We start from the raw sequence: 15,148 nt of genomic DNA on the forward strand, positions 1-15,148 counted from the left end.
GGGCTTTTGATTTTGAACAGTTTCTTCATCTTTTTACCCTCGGAAATGTGCTGAAGCACTTCAGCACAAAACCTCTGGCAAAATAACATATATTACTAGCTCTTCAATTAAGTTTAAAGCATAAAAAAACCCACAAAACACAACACCAAAAAACCTGTACACAACTTGCACACACAAACTCCCAGGGAAGTAATCTTCCTGCTATTGAGAATTACTTTCTTTCATCTACCCTAAAAGCCATCAGGGAACTGCTTCACATAAGGAGCTTGTATAAAGCGGTGTAGTTTTCTTTCCTGATCTGAATACATACAATTTTAATAGAAGTACTGGAGGTTTCTGCATAAACAGCAACATTATGAGTTACATCCAAAGTTACATATTTCCTGTTGTTGACTCTTAGCACTAGGTGTCAATTTCAACCATTTATCTGCCATGCCTAAAATTCTTATGTATTAATTCATTAAGATGATTTGAAGTATTTACCATATAGAGGTCTTCAAATGAAAATTATTGTTTATGAGGTGTCAAGTGAACAGTATTAGTGCTGTACGAGACTAATTCAGTAGAGACATGGGACATGAAAATTGAAGAAAGTGACACACCTTTCTAAGTAGAAATGCTAACATTTGACATTTTTATTCCCAAGAAAACTGATTATAGATCCACTTCTTTTTGGGAAAAAGTCAAGGCTACGAATTCTAATTCAAAGGTAGATTTCTCCAACCGCAGTACAGTACAGTTTCAGATCACTTCCGTAATACAAGTAGATATAAATGAAATGCACAGAATCCTGTATATCTAAAACTCTGATTCAGCAGCAGTTGTACAGAAAAACTGCTCACCATTCCCCTTCTGATTCTTCATTTTCCACCTGGGATGCTGAAAAGCACTTTTTAAGCAGTCCTTCTAGTAGAAATTAACTAGTAGTTAGAAGAAAATAAATGGTTTTACTACTCAGAGTGATACCAGCGACCAGTACTTGAGCATTTTATCAAAATAAAAAAGACGAGATAAGAATTAAGACAGATTACACACATGCCCACAAAAATTTGTATACCTGGCAAAATTACCTAAGAAGGGCTGTTGAAACACAGCGAATAGAGCTGCTTCTACAGCTGTGCAATACCATCATTAAGCACTGATCAGACAGACATGAGAGCTTTTGTTTATTTCAGATATGTACTTCCCTACACCACGGTTCAGACAGTCAATGCTGTTATTTATGAGGAGCATAAATGCTTCTGCAAAAAAGACACAGCAAAACTGGCTCATAATGGGCACCAAAGGGACTTCTACTTTCAGCTCTTTGTACCAGCTGCTTGAATAAAGCAGGGTAATTAGACTGTAGCACTCAGAAGGCTGAGATTTACTGACTGTGAGAAGCAGTGATGCCCCAAGTGAAGAAAACAACATAAGCAGCTCCAGCCTAAGGGGTACCTCACACATACAGTCTTCATGAGGTATCAATATGCCAAATTCTGCCTGCACTTGATGCTCAGGTGAATCTTCCGCTGCGGTGGGTTTGGCATATGCACAGAGAGTGGTGGAGGGGATGATCTGAAGTATCTGGAACATAACTCAGCTTGAATACAATCTACAGAAAGAAAATCTCCAAGGAAACGACACAGCAAGAAAGGTATGGCAAAAAAAAAAAAAACCTAGAAAACAATAATGAAACAGAACTAGAAGAATCTTTCAGAATTAGAGGCAAAGAATTAGTCCACAGGTTCCTTTCACGCTTCCTTTAAATCCAAGTTATTGTTGAGTATCCTATTAAGAACAGTTGCCCAATAGCTGTTACTGCACACACATTTCCTACATATGCAATCTGGGCAAAAACACTTGCAAGGATAATCCACATATTTATTCTCCTAGTGCTTGCTGCCCTTTGAAGCTGTTGTTAAGCATCTTTCTGTATTTAGAAGGAACATTCTCCCATGGTTTCCCGAGGAGAAAAACAGTCTTTGGACATTTGGCACGAAGAAATTTGCACTGTATCTGCTTCAAGGCAGGCAAGAATAGCCCGAGTGACAGCACCATAACACAGGATGGAATCTGCTCAGACCACGTGCCAATCATACGGCCTAACCATGCAGCTGACTTACCTGTAAGCTGCATCACTGTGGTTACTTCCAAACTGTTCATTTCCGAAGAGGCGCAGAAAGCTGTTACAAAACTAAAGCTTTCTTGAAAACCTTACTGGACACCACAAGTATATATGAAAATGAGCTGAAAGCAACTGGAAGATGAAGGCAGCAACAACAGAAAAACAACAAACAAGACATAATTTGTGTCATTTTTCACACTGATATTTTGAGATGCCATTTCAAAAGGGTTTATCTCGAAGCAGAAAGACACATGCTAGAGCCTCGGCATAATTATTTAGGATTACTCAGCCACAGATGTTACCTTTAACTGGTTTGTCAGTTGTTATGCACAGTCTGACAATCATGCTCAAGAAATGAAGTTCAGGAAGAACTGCATTTTCTAACTACAGTGTTGTACATTCACTATTCGAAGACAAACCTGAAGTGCAGCTCTTCAGATTTTTATGCTAGTCAGACATGAAACAAGAATGACAAATGCTAATTTGTGAAACACTGGCCTTTTAGTTTACCCACCTGGGTTTAGTATCAGAAACCTGCAAAGCTACCAGGGTTTAGATAAAGAGACAATGATATGAAGCATTCAGAATCGTTATCAGTATTTTGCTATCACACTATGAGATGTCACAAAAAAAAGTCCCCTGCACAAGTTTGTCCTTGACAGTTAATCTAATCTTAGTTTGGATATTTCAAGTCATTTTGAATGTATAAGATTGTAGATGTCATTTAAAAGTTTTCAGACACTCCTGAGACAAAAATCAAAACCATTAACTGTATCTTTTCACAGGCTCTGCAACAGACTGCAAAATCGCTTCCTTTGCTACAAAAATACCATTGCCCTAGCACCTGCCAAGTTAAGCTCACCTCTGTGAGTATTTCTTCTGCCCCACTAGCAGGAAGAACAACAGGGAGCCAGCGTGACGTGCTCTGTGCAGCACCAAGCTGTATCTCAGGGCATCTAAGACTGCTGAGTACCAAGTAAAAATTATTGATTTATTCTGTAACAAACTTAACAAAGTTAGAGTAGATGTAAATTTACATAATGACAAACATTAGGCCACTTAAGAACTTTAAATTGATAATTTTATTTCCAAGGGCACAGCAATGAAACACCACTGCTTGCAAACAAAGATGAATACTGTATTATTCTTGGCTCTGCGTAGTCACCTCAGCTGTTACAAAAGAGCACACTATGGTCACTTAAATAGCTGTGTTCAATCACATTTTCTAAGCCACTCTGGTGTACTTGTTCTCAAATTCATCAGAGAGAATAAGAACAGAAAATCCTAGAAAAATAAATTACATTTACAGTCAAGACCTACTATCACTGTTTAGACTTGAACTACTAAGGATTAGAATTTCAGCAAAGCTTAAAAAAAAATACAAAACACACACATAATCCTAACACAGTTTTTTGTCCACACTCCTCTTGACTCCAGCAAGCTCACTGCTATGGCCACGTGCAACCTGTGCTGCTCTGAGATCATTTCATGATTTCATTGCTGTCCCCAGAATGCTTCTCATCTTGCTGGCCTGTCAGCACCAATTATCTAACCAATTATTTCACTTTTAAACATTGTAGCTATGCCTAATCACTATGATTCAGAGATAAACATTGAGAATAATTCATGTATACTAATTCCTATATTTAAAATGAAGTGAATAAACTTATATTTTAAGCACATTGGCCCCTAATATGTACTAGAAATGATGTACTGATTATAGTTGCTTTGGATACCTTTAAAGACAAAATAAAACCTGGCTGAAAACATTTCTACTCTACTTCATTTAAAGTAAGGAAACCAAACACCTCATTCAGAAAATACTTTAAGTTTCTTTATTAAAGAAGTTTACCATATTTGAGTATAACTACACAATTCTAAGGAAGTATCCTAACACGTGAGGACAAATCTTGCTCCATATTTTAGAACACGTGAACTTTATGCCTGTGTATCAGCCAGCTAGCTCAAAACATGAATACCCATTAACATGACATTTCATCATTTCCTGGACCAAAATATTCTATGCAGAACAAACAAAAAAAACAAAAACCCACCAATACTATTTCCAATTTACAGATATTCTTAGCAGTTGAACTATCACAAGGTACCTTTGGGTGGGCAGACTACATAAAAATACTTGTTTAGATTTGAAAACAGCTTGGGAAAAATCTCTTCAAATGCAAGTTAAAACAAGAAGATCCTTCTAGCTAAGTTTTTAGAAAACAGAGTTAAAAAAAACACTCTATGAATCTCAGCTCAGTTTAATAGAAATTAAAATGTTTACCTCAGAATTGATTTTGTGTTGCTCTTCCTTGCTATCCACTGCCTCCTATGAGTTTCTCTTTTTAAGAACCTTTCTGTCATCGGAAGTACAAAGTCCTAGTGATATCAAAAAGAAAATATATTGAACATTTTATTATCTCTGGTAATGAAACTTTATTATGTTCTGATAACATCGTTAATAAAAATCAAGATATAAGTATCCCAGAGGATACTCAAAATATGTCATATCAAATTAATGTAAAAACTACCCTTTTGCTTTCAAAGTGCAGCATAATTCCACAGCAAAAGTGACAATTCTTTCAAAGGAGAAGGCTAGCACAAGAGACCTAAGCTACCAATGGACAGAGAACAGAGGATGAAAGGCTCACAGATTAAACAAGATTGAGAAATGTAATTTGGATGATAGAGTATCTCTGGGGTTTCCACTGAAAAGGAACATAAGGACATAAGGAAAATCAGTGTCAGATTAACATCTAGATATGAAGGACCACCTTATATACTCCTGTATTTTTCAATACTGTTTCATCACACTATGCCCATCAGGTACCCTCCAAACAATACTTATCAGAGAATGAACTAATCAACTGAGCAGAAAGACATCCAGGAACTCCAGTCAGTATAAGTCACTGACTAAATCTGGCACTTGCTGTTAACGGTTTTGGAGAACGGGTAAGATTTTCAGTTAGTGTGTATTAAGAAGAGATTTGCAGATTTCAAAGGCTAACAGTATGTCCTACCTAGGAAAAAAAAAATCCAAACAGAAAGAATACCTCCCCAAACAGTCCTGTTTACAATTTTGTCTCAAAGGAGAAAAAAAGTGCTTCACTAAAAAGCAATCAAGAAAAACAGTTTCCTATTCACAAGAGCTAATTATGTTTACTAAAAAATAAAATAAATCAGAAATGACTTTCAGTAAAATGCAAATAGCAGCAGAGAGAGATAAACAAAACCCAACAGACTTTCTTGGTACGATTCTGCAATTACAGCTTTCAGAAGCAGTGCTGAAAAAGAATAAAGAGAAAGCTGCTTTTCAATAACACAGAAATCATACTGCAACTAGCCAGCCAACAGAGGCAGAAAATAGGTAACGAGAGGAGACTGACAGAGTCATAGTGATAAAAGACAAAAAGGCAGCAGAAAACATTGATGCAAACAATTATTGGTAAACAACAGATAAAAAACAGCTGAAGGTAATAACTTAGGCTATAACATGGCTGATAAAGCAGCCTCACAACAGTCTAATCATCTGCAGTCCCAGGAGTCCCCCATTTTTTGTGAAGGGGCAAATTACTCATTGTTTTCATAGAGCAGTAAATTTTGTGCATAATTGTGGAAGTAATAAGATGCATCCCTTAGGAATGCAGAAAATTTGCAAGTAACTGAGAAATGGACATTCAAAATGGAACCATAGTGCAGTTCAAAAGGAAAAACTGCCACATGGAGAGACTCCTGCAGAGTGGAACTTACTCAGCGTTAGACTCCTCCAGGCACTCAGAAACTGCTTCACTTTTATTGGGCCCCAGGCTGGTGATTTCTGATCATTTCACTTCATCTGTAAGTGAAGAGGGGATGTGGCTATGCAACAAAAGAAGTCTCCCACAGCTAACTGTGGGCGCGCAAACTTCAGTAAAGGATTGTCAGATATGTGAGCATTTTAACTTGCATCCACTCTGAAGGGAAAGTCTCAAATAGGTTTTACGCATAACCAGTTTCCATCTCTACAGCTGACCAAATAAACCCCTCAGAGCCCACCTGAAGAACACATGGATATAGACAAAAGAGCATGCCTGAAGCCCAGAAGGAAACGTCACTTTGATGCTATTAAAAATGTTCTCTTATACATTTGTCTTCACTGCATTCAAGTGATCGTGAAGCACAGGGAAATATGAGAACTGCTCCAAAAGCAATGCCTCCCATTTACGATGTCAGCCCATGACCTCAGAGGCGGATGCTGGTGGGATGGCAGCAGAGGCTGAAGCTTCCCACCACCATTCCGTGACATGTTGGTGCCGTGTGACAGATGGCAGCAGAGGGGCACTCTGACAGAATGTGGATGGAGCAAAGGGGTGGAACTGAATTCCTCTATGGAGAAAAAATGGCCCCATTGACATTCATCAATGCTTGCTGAATATTTATGGAGACTGAACAGCGGGTGTCAGCGCAGTGAGGCTGTGGGTGGTGCGTTTCAGTGGTGGCAACAGTGGCAGCGTGTCACCTCACCTACTGCAGAATTTTATGAACACGACATACAGGCTCTTGTTCATCGCTGGTGAAAATGCACAGCTAGAGGTGGTGAGTGTGTTGAAGAATAATGTTTTGTAGTTGAAAATCTGCTCTATCAAATAGTGTTATTGTGCTCTTTGGATCTGTTGTAGTTTCCATGGACATACAGAATGGGAGGCATTACCTTCAAAATGATCTGCATGCATACATAGACAGCGGTTTAGTAATAAATTTAACAACACGGCCTCACAATGCAGACAGATGATAAATTTGTTGGAAAGATTGGGCACAATAAAATAATTGATCATTATTCTTTGTATAATTAATTTGTTACTAACTGACATTAACTGTACCTTTCCTCTCAAATTTCTGTCAAGCTTTTTTCAGTCACATAGTTTCTAATTTGCCTGAAGCCCTGTGAAACAGCAGTCTGTGCAACAATGCAGGGCAATACTTCCCATAGCTCCCCGCTGTTATGTTCTAAATGACTTTTTTTTGCACGGATCCATCCCTCTTTTTTATACACACGTTAGAAGTAGAGCCTTTACACTGAAAGTCTTCTGTCATCTATATACCACATAAAAAAAACTGAAGCAAGTGTCGAGGAAGAATCAGAATTCAGAGCTTTGAGAAGGCATTCTTGTTCTGGCAATAAAGAACACCATACCTGCACGCTCCCATTAACAAAAAAAATAATACTGCCTCCTCTCTGAGCATTCAGTACTAAAACTGTCCCAGATTCCAACAAACAGCACGCAATTAAGAGAACAGGAGCAGAACAGGAATCACATCTCTAAACCTCTCTGTTGGGTGCCATATCTGCACACGTTGATAGGACAGTTCCTTTAATGATTATACTGTAACTGTTTATAATTCTTTCATTCAAAATTTTGCATAACAGCAATGTTTAATATGTTTTTGGCAAAACATATTAAACGTGGCAGAAGACATAGAGCTACGCAATGTTTTATCATGTGAAACTTGGCAAAATTCAGTTTGGGTCATCTCAAAACTCTTTAGAAATTGACAGTCATTCCCACCATTAGGAACCCTGCCTTTTGCTTCCCTAGCTGTACTTACATTCCAAGAGAAGCCAAACAAAACCCAACTAGGTGACACTAGGTAATTTTTAGGGTAATCAATCATTCAACATGACCAACAACAATAAGAAAAACAAAAAGCAACACAATACACGTATACGGAGACCTTGTTTTGGGGGGTTTTAAATCATTCTAACCACTAGATCTGGAAGTTGTAGATCATATCAAGATGCTAAACAGTTATGCTTGATGAAAAGAACACGGGGCGGGGGTTGGCTTTAAAGCTCTATTAAGCATCGCTTGGTTATTAGAAGAATTCTGAAGCACAGCAGCAGCAGAATTTCCTTCTGTTGAATCATTTTGATCAATGGAAAAATTTGGACATGGTGTCTACTGTTGTTCTACAAGGAAGAAGATATTTTTTGTAGCGTGCTGTGTGCAATTTAGTGTTTTTTGTCACCTTGTGAGTTTTGTGGGGTTTTTTTGCTTGGTTTTTTGTTTGTTTTTTTTTTTTTTGCAAGATGCCTGCCAATTTTGTGGTAGCAAATCTCCTGCAGAAACTGCAAATGGAAAAAGAATTGTAACATAGGCAGCTTTTCTACACTGGTGCTTGTCAGGCTCTGACTAAAGAGGAATCAGCTGAAACCCTCGCAAATCTCAAATTCCAGAAGCAATTTGAAAATTTTGCAAATACCAAGTCTGAACCTGCTGAGCTTCACTCTGCATGTGTTTAAGAAACAGAGGGCTCCCTGTGCAAGGGCAGAAACCTGCCCCACTTGCGTATCTTTTTGGAGGCTGCCTAATTCTAGTATTTTCATTGTGCAGCCACCATTCAATTAGAGGAATTATTTTTCCCTCCTTCTAATTAACCACAATTTCCTAGTTCAGTTGAATTTACAGTGTTTTTCACAGGCTGAGAACTGAAGATTTGAATGTTGCTGTTGCCACATGTCAGATGGCCTTAGTTACAGTTTAGTTGCAGCTTGTTTCATTTTGTGAAATATCAGGGGTACCATTAGGATGAGAGATACGCAACAAGCATTCCAGCAGCCTTTGGAGCCGGGTTCTGCCACAATATTTAAATCTTCAATGCATATTTGAGATGCATATACTTGTTTTATTAAACTTTTCTACATAGCCAAGCATTTAAAGGCATAACTCATGCTTAGAATTACCACAGCTAGGTGATAAGTAAATCTTGTATTTGTAAAACAAATGGTTTCTTTTCAATGCCTTATATTCACAGCTTAAAGAGACATGTAGCAGAACAGGCTACATATAGAAGAAGTTATAACTAAGTCACTTAAGCACTGGATGCATACATTTTTCATCCTCCTCTAGAACTAGCAGGTATCTTACTGATATAACCCACTCATGTTTATGCCTGATCACTCTCTTGAGTTTGTGTCTTTTTGTACAGCAATGTTGTTAAAGACAATGGCTAAAGCAAAACAGTAGAGGGACTTGAAATAGTTTAAATCACAGTGAAAGTTTTAAGAGTCTGCAGAGGGACCAAATCTCTCTTCTTTTTCCATCTGCTACAGATCAGAGGGAGAGGGGGGCCAACAAGTTATACAGTATTATATAGCATTTAAATTCCTATTGAAGTCATAATACACCTGCTTATGAGATTATTCTTCAACTCCATACAAGTGCCTATGCATGACTTCTCCTCAATGTGGAGCGCAGTCCTTCCCAAACCTTGTAGTGGCAACTTTCACCCCTTCAGCTGCTTGCAAAGTTTAAAACATTCCCTGGGTAATAAGTCAGCAAAACTAAAATGTTGATTTCTTACAAAAAGTCAACCTAAAACAAACATTGACATTTACTCTCATCAAGTGTTTCACAGCAGTTAAAAAAAAAAAATCAGATTTTGATCATGAGGATAGTACTGAAAAGTTGCTAAAAAAGTGCTTGAATGCTTTCTGAGGCATAGGCCCAAGTAGCTTCAGCATTTACTTCCTATTTAATTCCTATTATCTTAACAGAACTCAGGCACCTCTTTTCCTTCATAAATCCGAGACTTCAATTCTTAAGGCCTTTTACTCACAGTAAAAACATGTGACCTACCACTTGCTAACCAAATTCACTCTGGGTTGTATTTATGTCAACGTACATATAGGCAATGCTAGCAACAACAGCAATCCTTTTCATGTAGCTTGGGGCATGAAACAAGTTCCCACTTATACAGGAGTAAATTCAGGGTAATTCCATTTACTTCATTTGATTGGATCTGACCTCTTGTCTCTTACATGCCTGTGCTAAAAATAAACTGCGTAGCGTAGTTTTTCCCCTCCAAAATAAAACTGCCTTTTTAGGAGAATGCTTACTAAGAAGAACGTGAAGTTTTTATGCCGTTTACAGAGATTGCTGGCCTGTCTATATGGATATTTAAGCAGAAACAATCCAAATTACTTTCATGAAGTAGGAAGGGAAAGTCCTGCACGACATAGTGCTCACTACAGAATACCTCCCCCAGACGAACACAATCAGTCCCCACACCACAAAAAAAAAAAAAAAAAAAGTAACAAAATAGGAAGTCTAAACACACATGACAACTGTAGTTATGCCATCACCAACTATATTGACAAGGGCAGAAAGAGCTGTGCTAAGGCTCAGTACTCCAGTAATTTAGAGGAAAAAATAAGTCCAATCGCTAAACATTTTTCCTGGCATGGTGAATCATTCTTACTTTTTTATTATTATTTGTTCTGACACAACTATTCCCAATGGTAGCCTGCCCAGCAGGAGCAGGTGTACAGCTGGTCCTGTACCAGGTAATACATTACCAAAAAGGGAAGCCAATCTTCATCACTTACAAATTACCGTCTATCATCTCTTTAGCAGGGATTCAAAGTTGGTGTAACTTTTGTCTTCACTCTTGAGAACTTTGTTTTTGCTAATATACAAATAATCCACGACAACTTGCTTACGGTTCCCTGTGATAATAATTCTTTCTTCTGAAAATTACAGCAACTGGAATCCTCTGCACCACAGTACATACTGCATATGCCAAGAAATCAAAGTGTGTCATCACTCTTGATAGAAGGATAAATATAGTTGAAGTCAGATTAATATTTCCAAGATTACTCATTTCTACTTCAAAAGGAGAAGCAAAGATTACGTGCAAAATGACAGCTACCCATCTGGGACTAGAAAAGTCACCATATGGATGCATTTTTTCTAATTATAGTTAAATTTCTGAACTAAGGGATTTAAAAGTAGAGATCTGCTCATTCAAAAATATACTTCCTCTCCTCCCTCATTCAGGCAGTGCTTTGGTGCTGGTTAATCGATTAAGCAGAGCATTAGGAGCACACAGTTTTGCTTTGACTTTAAGAATGTGGGGTTTTTTTTCATACTTTATGTAATACATAATCACTTTATGTAGTCCTATTAGAGGAAATTTGTTACATGATTAAAATAATAGGCCAGAAGAATCTTAATAATCCTTTAGCTTGACGTCCTCCTTTACAGAGATCATGAGATTTTCTTACATGAAGTCCCACCATATCTTTACCTGAACTACAGAATACACCCCTGAAAAACATCCTAATTAGATTTAAAAATGTTACAATAATATAATTATCATCTAAGGTAAGTTGTTACAAGAGCAATTAATGTACATAAATAATTAAGTATGTATTCCTACTGTTGTGCAAGTTAGTTCCTTTCCACTACAAGATTATTTTTTGTTGTATTTTGGCTACTGGATTAACTGGATTAATTAATCCTCTACCAAACTACTGAATGGGGTGTATGTATTTATGGACTAATCATATCCCCCTTTGCCTCTGCTTTGATACACTAATAGAGTAGGCTTCTTGACCTTGGGAGATGTTTTCTGAACTTGAAGTTAAGAAGGAAAAAAAGCTCCTCTGAATCCTGCAGCTTTTCGCTTCCTTCTGGAACTGCAAATACTACTTGTTGTTGCAGCAGCAATTATAACTGTGCCAACTGCAGAGGCTGCACAGTCTTTTCATGCCTGCTTAGCATTTTATAGTGCTTATACACGGACTGCATTAGCATTTTTATCATCAAGGTAGAAATTAACTTCAACACATAAAGGTAGCCGATGTGAAGAAAACAGCGTTCATAATCAATGGAGACAAATACGCTTTTCTAGAAGGCCATTCAAAGCATTCAAGCTGTGCTCATGACCTCTGACGGAATTTTTTTCATCTCTAGGGATGGCACTAAGTTTGGCAATACACCCACTCTTCTGAAGGCTATATGTGTGTTCCCAACAGCTGTGCTCCTCACTCCTCTCCAGGGGAGTATCCAGTATAGGATACATAATGGCACATTCAGCTGCATTTAACAAGAGGAACTCAAGGGAAGTTTCAGTTAACATTCAAGTCAAAAACTTTTTAGGGTTTCCTTTTCCTGTCCTGGTAAAGTTTTCCATTGTTTCAATAGTTAAACAGAGCATCTACTCTGTTGCACACAAAATTAGTTCCTGCCCTAGACATAGCCTATCTGCGAGGGGTAATACACCTCAAAGATTGCAAACAATTGTCTTTGATACCTTTATAGACAGTGGGATGGAGGATGAAATGGCAGGTGGAAGCGGCAAGCATCCCTGATCCATGAAGTTTACACAAAAGACAGCAACTTCACCTTGCAGCACACCCCAGCTGTCCCAGGTGCAATGCCTTCCAAGAAAGCAGGCAGCCCGGAGGATCAGGAAGGAGCTGTCAGCAGCTGGTGGGCACACACCCCAGCTGCTCCCATTACCTCCCCTCACAGTCCAAGGGAAGGCAAGAAACTACAAGAAATCAGTTCCCTTGCCCACCTGACTTCTAATTACACATGACAATGATTGAGCACAGCAACTGTCTGTTGAGTAACATAGTTCTCAGTTTGACTATAAGTGATTATTACTTTTTTTAAATCCTGGACATGATCCTTATTTCATCAAGAAGCTGGTTTAACATAACATTTTTTCTTCCAACTATAATACCACACTACTTAACTGTAAGAGCTCCATCCTCCTAACTGGAGCCTTATATCTGATCACACTGTACAAACATCTTAGTAGCCTATACTTTATCCACACTCTAAAAGCCTTTTGACTGTTGCAGTAACACTCTGAAATGATGTATGTCCATCCCCATGCAAAACCATCTTACAACACCTCACTCCCTATTAGCTTGAGATTTTCCCCTCCTTATGAAGTTTTCCATCTTCGCTTTCAGGAAGTAAAATTACAACACATTTCACGCAGTTCTTCAGCTAAGCCAAGGAGTCAACACAAAAGCTACTGCATTGGAGCCTTGCAAAGGACGATCTAAAATTCAGCTGCATGCTCAGTGTAGCATCCATCCCATAGACGCAAACAATATTTCTCCTTGACAAGAACTGAGGTCGAGACAAGGCCCTGCAATCCGAGCGCTACTTCCAGAGGGAGCTGTTTCTGAACACGCGCCTCCCCGGCGCTCACCGCCCCCCACCGCCCGGCAGCCAGCGGAGCTCTCAAGGCCCCACTCCGGATAGTTTGCTCAGAAACGGCCCTTCCCTCTCTGAGGCCCCCCCAAAAAAACATTATCATCCTGTTGTATCTCCCTATTAATTCTGGCTTCGCTGTAGCTCTTTAATAAGTCCTCAGCCATTTTAAATGCTTCCAAAAGCAGCCCTTGCTGCTCATCACCATGCACAGTACACAGCTCAGCAGCAAACCAACCCCCTCCAAATCCACAGCCAGCCAGACGCCAAGGCACCTTCTCTTACCTCTTTTCCACAGCTCCTAGGAGACAGGTCCCCGCTCCCCGGAGCCGCCTGTTTCCCTTCCCTCGGCTCCAGCCTGCCCCCCCCACAGCTCCGCTCCCGCCCTGCCCCGTGCAGATCCCCCACGGTGCTGTTCCCGCCCTGCCCCGCGCAGCCCTCGTTGCCTTCAGCTGGTGCTTCTAGAAGTTTCTTTGGAAGACTGACATTCAGTTGCAGGCCCTTCCCGCCCCCTCACAAAAAGCTCAGGGAGGGGCAGGAAAAGGAATGTGGGTAGAGTAACAGAGCATTTCAATATATTGTTCTGAGTCTGGTTTGGGAATTGAGGTGTGCTGTGGAAAGGGTAGGTTTGCTGAGGATGTCTTCTTTTGCACTCAGCTGGAAGACTGTTAGAGCTAGCTAAGAAATTTCACACGGTGTTTCTACTAAAGAAAGTGTGTGTGCTAATCCCCTTATGCTGCCCTCCCCCCTCACATATGGGGAAAGGGAGGAAGAAATCCCTTAGAATAATTAGGAGAACCAAAAAAAATTTTTTTTTCCTCTGTTCATAAAAGCACTGGCATTGATGAAGTTAAGGGACTGGAACGATCAAGCTGTTTATCTGCTGAAAATATGAAACACAATGTGAATCATTAAAGCTCCAAAGAAAAAAGATATGTGAAAATGAACATTAGAGTATGCTTATGCTTCCTTAAAATTAGCTTCAGGCCACTTGTTTGCATCCCATGATAATACCAAGCATGAAATAAAATGAAGTTTCTATACTGTAAATTTCCTCTAGGAAGGAGTTTAAATGTACTGTATGAAATGAGCACTGCCAGTGGGAAAATGCATCTGAGGTTCTGCTCTACCTAAACGAAGAAATTCCTTATGTTGTGAACATGTATATGAATTTAGGTCCTACTGATGCAAAGCTAACTTTCTAATTAGATTATAGAATGCTTTGCATTGGAAGGGACCTTAAAGATCATCTGATTCCAGTCTCCTCTCACTAAAACAAATTTCCCAAAGCCCCATCCAACCAGGCCTTGAGCACTTAAAGAGATGGGTCACTGGCAACTACTCCGGGCCACCTGTGCCAGTGCTTTACCACCCTCCAAGTAAAGAATTTCTTCCCTAAGTCTAATCTAAACCTACCTTCTTTCAGCTTCTAGCCATTACACCTCATAACGAAGATGTGTTAGTAAAAAGGTACTCCAGGATAAATGGAACGGCATGGTGGGAGGTGTCTGTGTGTGTATATGTATGCATGCAAAATCTTAATCATAGACAAAGCATGCATTCTGATGTGTTGACCCAAATCAAACTAATTAACAGAGATACACCCTATTAGGCACACAAAACTATTATAATACAGACAGTGCTGTAGTATCCATCTACATCTAAGGCGAGAATGTTTACAAGAAACTACAAAATGAAACTGTCCATGTATAACAGAATTCCTGGACTGAATGTTAGAATCCTAGCCAAGATGAAAATCAATATACTTTATCTGAAAACAATTTAATAAAGCCACTCATGAATTCATGACATTCATGCCTTGCCTTAGCACAGACTTAAAAATAGCAAAGTTATTTGAATATGTAACCTGAACAACAAACTTATTTTCTTTCATAAAACTTTCACTGGTAAGGGTGCCCTACATTCAACTTGCCACCGAAATCTACTGTTGATACCTTAAAAGAATCTTATGTACTACACTAAGCAATGTGCTATGTAACATCCGTACTAAGCACCACCTCTAACCTATATTATAACAATGATTTTGGTA

General features: G+C 39.0%; 1 long non-coding RNA gene across 18 annotated transcripts in view; it reads right to left on the minus strand.

Moving 5' to 3' along the window:
* Window positions 1–15,148, minus strand: part of LOC110405685 — a 382,975-nt gene that overhangs the window by 165,812 nt on the left and 202,015 nt on the right. For 15 of the 18 annotated variants that reach the window (XR_002443065.1, XR_002443056.1, XR_002443060.1 and 12 more), the window contains 2 exons: window positions 5,858–5,942; window positions 4,392–4,486 (listed from right to left, as the gene is read on the minus strand). This is a non-coding gene — a long non-coding RNA (uncharacterized LOC110405685). The remainder of the gene's footprint in view (window positions 1–4,391; window positions 4,487–5,857; window positions 5,943–15,148) is intronic. The other 3 variants (XR_002443058.1, XR_002443066.1, XR_002443061.1) reach the window with 1 other exon arrangement.

The sequence above is a fragment of the Numida meleagris genome, chromosome 13 (genome assembly GCF_002078875.1).
Source record: "Numida meleagris isolate 19003 breed g44 Domestic line chromosome 13, NumMel1.0, whole genome shotgun sequence".
NCBI lineage: Eukaryota > Metazoa > Chordata > Aves > Galliformes > Numididae > Numida > Numida meleagris.